Source organism: Callorhinus ursinus, unplaced genomic scaffold (assembly GCF_003265705.2).
Source record: "Callorhinus ursinus isolate GAN/ISIS: 27379988/994484 unplaced genomic scaffold, GSC_fseal_2.0 scaffold17, whole genome shotgun sequence".
Classification (NCBI taxonomy): domain Eukaryota; kingdom Metazoa; phylum Chordata; class Mammalia; order Carnivora; family Otariidae; genus Callorhinus; species Callorhinus ursinus.
Window position 1 is genome coordinate 16,064,033 of NW_027397079.1, and position 8,596 is coordinate 16,072,628.

Consider the following 8,596-nt stretch of genomic DNA (forward strand, 5'->3'; position numbering starts at 1 on the left):
CCAGTGTTCAATGGTGTCCCCATCTGATGTCTTCTCCTCCCCAGCACTGGCCTCAGTGAATGCCCTCCCGTCTGGCCCTCCAACAACCCAGCAGGGACAGCCCCTCGGGACACTGGACAAAACCTGCATCTTAGAGTCAGGAGGGACCTCAGAATGTGCCTAGTACAAATTCCTTGGAGATTAATAGCCAGCCCAGAGGAGATACACTGGACATCTAGCTGGGCCGTCCTCCTTCTGAGATGCTCTCCCTCCGCCCACACTGGGCACCCCTCAAGCCCCTCTCTGATCGGCTGCTCCTCTATGGGAGTGGGAAGCATTCTCCATACATGCTAAAATGATTTCACAGATGAAATATAGGCTGTCTGGGATTTCCAAGGATGGGGAGACCTTTGTAGGGACATAGATGAAACCAAGTTGGCTATGAGTTGGTCATTGTTCAAGCTGATCATGGACACATGGAGGTCATTATACTATTCTCTCTACTTTCACCTATGTTTGAAAACTTTCATAATAAAATACTTTTTAAAAATCATGAGATAGTAAAAATAGAAAAGAAAGGAAAAAAGAAATCCTCTCTAAAACTCAGGGTGTGAGGAGCTAGGAGTTTCTTATAGAGTGTTGATCCGGTGTCCTACACATGGCTTTTGGACAATAACTACGGACAACAGTGATAATGATCAGAATGGTGACATGTGAAAAGATGGGTACAGAGAAACTCAGTGGATATGAAGGGAGTTCAGGACTCTACACTCTAACAAGTGCTTCAGCTGATTCAAAGTAGGTGGCCCAAGGACCACAGTTTGAGAAACCCCTCACTCATGAGTTACGGAACATGGTCTGATTTCTAGCTTCTAGTTGGGCTAATTTCCTTTATTCTAGCAAGGCCACTCTAACAGTAGGATGTGGGCAATTAACTCAGTTTATCTCAGTAGCCCAAAGAGATCTAAAAAGTGTGATGATAGGTAAGTATTTCCTAAATATTACATACCTCATTACTCTCACCTCAACATATTTATTGACAGAAGAGCCTTCCGTAGTTCTTAAAAATCTTTGTGTATCAGACTGAAGAAGCACCACTGGCTAGCAACCATTTTACCAGGAGATTTAGTAGAAAAACTATTAATTATTGAAAAAAATTGGAAAACACTGAAAGTTCTTTAGTATTCTTGAAGGTATTTGATTGAAAGAATTTTTAAAACTTATCATTTATTAGAAGAAAATAATATGCTAATATTTCTTTGGCAGTTCTAGGGAGCCAGGTCATGTTCTGGGGAAGAGATAAATCAACAGTATTCCCCTCTAGAACACAATTGCTAATTTTGGATCAAGTTGTGTAATCTGTGAATTATCTAAGAGCAGGGTTATAGGAAAACAGGATCTCTCATACCTTGTTTTAGGATTGCAGAATGCCACAACCCCAGTGGAGGGAAATTTAGCATATCTATCAAAATTACTGGTGCATGTGCCATTTGACTCAGTAATCCTCTAGACACAACTTCACACATTTAAATGATACAGTCTTGCTGCATTTATTATAATAGCAAACAACTGGAATAACCCAGTTGCCCATCAGTAGCAGAGTGGTTAAATAAGTCATAGTCGTCCAAACAATGGAGGCCATGCAGCTGCTGAATAAAAAAGTAAGAAAGAGAGAGGGAGAGGAAAGGAGGGAGGGAAGGAAGGAAGGAAGGAAGGAAGGAAGGAAGGAAGGAAGGAAGGAAGGAAGAAGGAAGTGGACCACCTCTATATCCTATTACAGGGAAGTCTCCAAGTCGTTAAGGAGAAAAACAACATGCTGAAAAGAACATAAAAAGAGGGGGGAAATAGGAATATATATTCTTATTTACTTGTTTCTGCATAAAGAAAGGTTTGAAAGAAGTAGTGAAAGTTGTTATTATAGATAGGGTAACCGTATTATTTTTTGTCTAAGGAAATAAGGAAGAGGGAAAGGGATCACCATTAATATTTATACCAGGACAGTAGGTACAACTTGGGACTGTCCTAGACAAACCAGTCTGTAGGCTTACCCTACCCCACCCTACCTACCTAGTGGGGAGGGGGGAATGGGCATGGGGAACAGAGTGACTGGGGACGGGTAGGTGTAAGACTTCACAAAGTACCCCTTGTAACTTTGCTTTAACTTTGGAAGCATGCCTATATATTACCTATTGGAAACAATGAGGAATAAGATTAAGAAAATATTTGTGAATAGCACAATAATGTAAAGTTGACTACTGGATTTTAATGGTCTTTATGGTGGATAAGCATTTAATGATATATCAACTCCCTATTGGTGGTGTTTGAAGACAAGACCAGGGTATGCATGAGTACAACTATGTTCTCACAGGTGAATTTCCCAATTAAGAGCGGGGGATAGCCAACCTTATTTATTCAGCCATCCATTCAGCTTTCCACCAATTTTAACTGAGCACCTTCTATGTGCTGGGCTAAGTGCTGAGGCAGGATAGATTCTGACCTCTTCATGGAGCTCTGGGTCTAGAGGAGGCTACAGATAGCACACAGGAAAAAAAGAACAGCATAACAAAGTACAGTGACCAGCAAAATAGCAAAGCTGTGGGCTCATGAGCTTCCCTAAGGAGATCCCTGACCAGCTGAATAAGCAAGTGAAAGAATGAATGAATGAAGGCAATAACATAAGATGACTTCTTCTCTCTCTTCCAAACCTGCAAAATGTTTGTTGGATGACACATAGAGCTATTAATATCTTGGAAGAACAAAAATGAGCAAACTCAAATTGTTCTCTTTGGTTGCCAAGAGGGTTTGGTAATAGAATTGTCCAGAGTTCTGGGTTCTAGTTCTCACACTGGCTTGCTGTGAGACTTTAGAGACGGTAATAAGACTGTCTAAACGTTAGAAAATATAAAATAATGGCATCTGGCAAATTGCTGTCCATGGATCCATAATTCTCTGTCTGACTTGCAGATTTGTATCTCTGTATTTCCCTCTACTTCAATAGCAGGCATGTCATTTTCTCCTCTCAGGACCTTTGCACATGCTGTTCCCTCTGTTTGGAATGGCCTTGCTCTTAGTCTTCATGTAACCAGCTCCTCCTCATCTGTTAGAGCTCATTTTCCCCTTTTCAAAGGGGCTTTCCCTACTCTCTCTCTCTCTGTCAGTTCAATGCTCTTGTTGTTTTCTGTTTCCTTCACAGTTCTTACCATACTTTCCAGGTATTTTATCTGAACCTGTAAGTTTTGTAAAGCAGGAATGGTGTCTGCCTTGTATCCCTAGGATCTAGCCCCCGAGAAGTGGTACGTTCTCATAGTATATGTTGAATGAATTGGTTAAAAAGTCCTTTCATTTGGTCATATTCTAATTGCTTGAGTTGAGTGGGAGGTGGCATAGATCACTTCCATAAGACGGCCATTTCCAGCTTAAACACAGCTGTGACTTGTCCCGACTTATGTGGCCCCCCTGCCACACACACTGAGGGGTGGGGGGGGTGCCTGCATTTGTGCTGTTGAAACACTTAAGTGATTGCAGGCTGTGGTGCAGGTTTTGGAGGTTGTTCATCTTGTTTCCAAATCTGGATATTTCTGAGACATAGCTCCCACAGGACACCAGCTTTTTTGTCTGGATATAATTTTTGCAAAACCGATCATTATTTATAGCAGTTTACACAACTGACATGCAATTCTGCTGGGACAAAAGTAGCATGGTTGACAAGAAGTCTGCAAATTATGTATTATTTTGGGCCCCTCGGCACAAATCTGTTCTCTAAGACAGACCAAAAATTATCTTCCTCTGGGCCTCTTCCTTTCTGTGATATTTTTTCCCTCCATTTCTGCTTTTACATTGCACTTAAGAGGCTACAGCTAGCTTAATTTAGGAGTTACCACTGAGGGCCTGTCACCCTACTCAACCCCTGACTCATCTCTCCATTCATTTTATCAATGACATCAGCCCAGGCTAGAAATAAATGCTGAGGAAAAGCCGGCTAAGGGGAACATACAAAGTTTTTCATTGGGCTCTGAGAATGAATAGTTATTTTGAAAACACTTTCACGGTCACCAATGAATCACATGTTCTCCCCTCTTGCCTTCCACGGATGTCTAGACCTCTGAGAATGCCACAGAACAATGGAAGATGAGTGGTAAAAGGGCGTGCGTTCTAGAATCTAGACTGAGTGTGGAGGTAGAGCCAGTTTTCTTTCCTACTGTGTTGGGTGTAGCTGGTGAGAGAAAGGGAGGGGTCAAGAATGGCTCCAAGACTGGGGAGGCTGGGAAAATGGAAGGATGGACTTCCTGTCCACTACAAGGTAACAAGTTCAGTTCGAGCGGCTTACTAGACACCCGAGTGGAGATGCCAGAGTGCTTGCTTGTAGGACGGACCTGTAGGGACAGAACACACTTCTTAGGTGCCCACAGTCTGGTGTATGTCAGTATGGCACAGCTACCAAGGTATCCCTGCTCCTTTCTCCAAATGAACCGCAGTGTTCTCCTCCCTTCCTCCTGCTTAGTCCTGCCTTTAAGAGTTCTGTGGTATTTTTCCTCTTTCCCGGAGAGTCATCTCAACTCACTTCTTCCTATCTGAATTCAAACCACCCTTCAGTACGAACATTTACTCTGAGCCAGACAGTACATAGGATGAAGTTGGATGGGGTCCCTGCGCCTTGTGGGAGCCTTTCCCTCCGTCCGCACTGCCTCCTCTGATCTCAACCACAGACTGAGCCCCTGCTGCCTGGAGCCCTCCTTCTGACCCCCGGTCACACACAGCCCTGATTGTCATTTAACAATGTGGGGTGACTATCCTGCTCCCTAATGAAGATTCAAGCTGTCTGCATTGAGTCCTTGGTGCACATTAAGCGACTCCTTGTGGGAATGTATTCACAACCCTCATTCATTTGTTTGGTCTACAGAGCCTCACTCTCCAGATGCACCTCCAGACCTAGCCCAGGCTCCCCCAACCTAGGGGTCTCCCAGATTGGTAAAGGAACAAGGAGGAGAGGAAGGTGAAGAGGGAAGGGAGGGTCTAAGTTGTCAGTATTGGACTCTGGCTTTCATCTAATGGGCCTTGATTCTTCTGCTCTAGCACATAGCCCTACCCCCCCCTCCCCCGAGCCAAGTTCATTAGCACTTCTCTGAGGAGGAGGCTGCGTGGTGTCATATAAACAGCATGGGCTTTGCTGTCAGGATGACCTGGGCTTGAATTCTGCTCTGCTACCTGCTAGCGGGCAATATTAGCCAAGCCACTTAGCTTCTACCATCCTCCTTACTCACTTCTGTAATAACATACGCTTCCTTCAAGGTTTTTGTGAGAATAAATATATATGTAAAGCAGATAGCACAGTGCCAGGTAGATAGAACTGCCTAGGAAATAAATCCCATCTTTGAAGGGCCCACCGGGACCTTCTCTGATTCCTGTGCTGGACCATCCCAGTGCTAATACGGTGAGTTCCTTACCTGCTGGCTGTGGCCAGTTCCAGAGGGCAATGTCCTGACAACCCTCCAAGGTGAGTCCAGCTTGAGCAACCTGCCCCACAAGGGTGGACAGTTGCTGTGTCCCTGGGAGAACTCAAGATAAGAGAGAGTCGATATGGGGGAATCACAAAGGAGTTATGGGGATTCCATGTGAACCTCATTCTCTCCTCTTGGATCTCAACAACTTCCTTCACTCCTAGTTTGATATGACTTGATCCCAATAATTTTAGGTGCAGAGAGAGTGAGAGGAATTTTAGCCTTTCTCTAGTGCTCTGAGAGAGCAAGTGTGGTTGGACATAGGTGAGGTGATCCTGGAGCAGCAAAATTAGTCACAGGGCCCAGTGCACACAGGCCAAATCAAGTGGGGTACTCTCTCCTCAACTCAGTCAGGACTGTCTGAAGAGCTGAGAAAGAAGGAGGGGATTGTGGGCTTAAATTATAGGGGAACAATTCTCTGCAGCTTCCTTCAGTGCACTTGTAAAGGCATGATTCCATTTACTCCTTGTCCCTTTCTGGGGTTTTGGCGCCAGGTCATAGATGAGGACATTGCTTGGAGCAATTACAAGGGCACAGTCATGTTCAGAACCCAGGTCTTCTGATCCCAAAACCGGTTTTCTTCCCCGTCCTCTATCCTGCCTCAGATACGGGTCTCAATGACCCTCTTCCTGCACAATGAGCATACATGACAATCATCTGATTAAATCCCCACATTTTATGCCCTGCTGGACTTTTTAAAAGGAGGACGTGCTACATTTTTAACGTGCCCATTTTCCTATGATTCTTGCAGAACTTGAAGCTCGGCCATGCAATAATCTATGTGAGGGCGATGACCTTCCTTTGCTTGAGCTATCCAATATGCTATCACCACATCTGGGTAAATACGACTGCTTTTCCCAAACTAGTAGGAGCAAGTCTGAAGCTCATCTCTTTACCCTTTCTTTCATTTGTGGTTTTTAGGTACAAGGGTGAAAAATCTCCAGCTCTGCAGAATTGCTAACAGATAAATATTTAATAGAAAAGAGCACTGGGCTCAAAGTCAGGGCAACATTCTGCCTGGTCAGCAGCCCTCACCTTTGTCCCTGTACCATCCTCTTTAAACATCCCAAATCTGCAGGCTCAACTTCAGTCTGGCCTCCGGGGCCAGTCCTATCCACATCCCAGTGGGTTTAGCCCCACACTGATATCCTTTTCTGGCTGCTGCCTTGTATGCTCTTGCTTTACTCCCCAAAATGAACCCCATCTTTCACCTGATCTTTGGGTTCTTGCCCTATTTCTTAAGCTTGAATATCCATGTTTGTCTCTTGTCAACCACTTCCGTACCTGTGGGACTGAGTTTCTGAGTTTCTAGTGCCAGAAGCCCTCCCAGAGACAGAACACCTGTTCCTGAAAATGGCCCAGTACCTGGGACCTGCTCCCTGCCACCAGGGCACCGAACACCACCTGCCTGCAAGATCTCCCACCATCACATGCTCCCAGCTTGTCCTTGGGCTCCAGCAGCTGTTGTTTATACCACCTCTTTCTGTAACCACAAACTTCAGAGACCTCATTGTTTACTAGACTGTACCTGCTCTTAGCAAAGCTCTCTCAGTGTGTTCTCCAGGTCTCTGTCCCATTCTGGTAGGTATGCTTAGTCCCAGGTTCTGATCTTTGTAGTCTGTCCCATTTGAGAAGTGACAAGGTCATACAAGCCACATCCTAAAACAGAGGAGTGGAGAGAAATGGTTCTAGTCTGGCCCTTTTACTAATTAGCTTGGTGGCCCCAGGCAAGTCAGGTGACCTCCCCGTGCCTCCTCTCTTAACCTCAGAATGGTGAGTAGTAAAGGTGCTAAATGTGTGTGAATGGTGGTGAGAGGGGTGTCTAGAACTTTACTAGATCATCTGCAATTTGAGGATTTTGTGACCTCCACATTTACACAATTAATTTATATGATGAATAAGACAGAAGTCCATTGTGCTCAATACACAAACACACACTGTGATGGTTAATTTTATATGTCAACTCGACTAGGCTTAGGAATGCCCAGATGACAGGCTTCTGGGTATGTCTCCAAGTGTGACTCCAGAGGACATTAGCATTTGACTAGGTAGATTGAGTAAAGAAGATTGCCCTCAGTAATGGGCATCAACCCAATCTGTTGAGGGCTCTCGTGGAACAAAAAGGTGGAGGAAGGGCAAATAGGCTCTGTCTCTCTCATTGAGCTGGGACACCCATCTTCTGCCCTCAGACACTGGTACTCCTGGTTCTTGGGCCTTCGGACTCAGACCAAGATTTACACAAATGGCCCCCAATTCTCAGGCCAACTTTTCAGTTTCCATAACCACATAGGGCAATTCCTATAAGAAACCTCTCTGCCTCTGTCTCTCTCTCTGAGAGTGGTCTATATACACTTGCAATTCTGGTGTGTCTAGAACAAAACAGAGAAGCCTGGTTGCCATTGACAGCCAGCCAGGACAATCTCAAGGAAGCTTGAGGCCCGAGAGAGAAGGGATGCAGCTATGTGGAGTGGGTGCTCATGACTCTCTGCCCCAGACCAAATCTTGCTTGAGACTTATTTTCAACACGGCACTCCAGACAGCCTGAATCAATTGACCACAAGTTAAAACTTACTGCTCTCCTTCCCTGGAACAAATCCCACTGTGTATAACCATTGCCCCCAGTATATTAACTTATGAAGTTCCATGCACAGGAGAGACATTGTGGAAGAGGGGGCTGGCATGAAAGCACAAGGTACTGCCTGGCGGTGGCCTGGGCAGAGAACAAGGGGTGCTTTGCCTTTTGTCCAACTCTTTCCCCAGGGCAGGACAAGTCCCCTACCCAACTCTCCCTTATGCACATTTCAGGGCAAGGAGCGGCGATTCCTCATAAATGCATCTAAATTACCAATTCTGGACGTTCTTTTGAATTGATTTCACTCCTTATACCTGGATAATTTTATAGATTTTATAGACCAGAAGGACACCTAGTTTCCTATCTGTAAAAACTAATAAAGTATGTCTGTTTATCAATATGTATTTTACCTTCTTTAACCAGCTATCATATTTGTCATTTGTTCTCTGAATCCCAAGCGCTGAATTCATTTTTTCAAAATAAACAACAACAAAATCCTGCCCGTGCGCACCAGGGAGCTTGTGGAGGGCTGGATGGGTGTAGGTGT

General features: G+C 44.8%; 1 long non-coding RNA gene across 1 annotated transcript; it reads left to right on the forward strand.

Moving 5' to 3' along the window:
• The first annotated feature begins 4,166 nt into the window (after positions 1–4,166).
• LOC141374381 (uncharacterized) lies at positions 4,167–8,367 on the forward strand. Its single transcript, XR_012381208.1, has 3 exons — positions 4,167–4,279; positions 6,229–6,315; positions 8,283–8,367. It is a non-coding gene; the product is annotated as an uncharacterized lncRNA (long non-coding RNA).
• Positions 8,368–8,596: the final 229 nt, after the last annotated feature.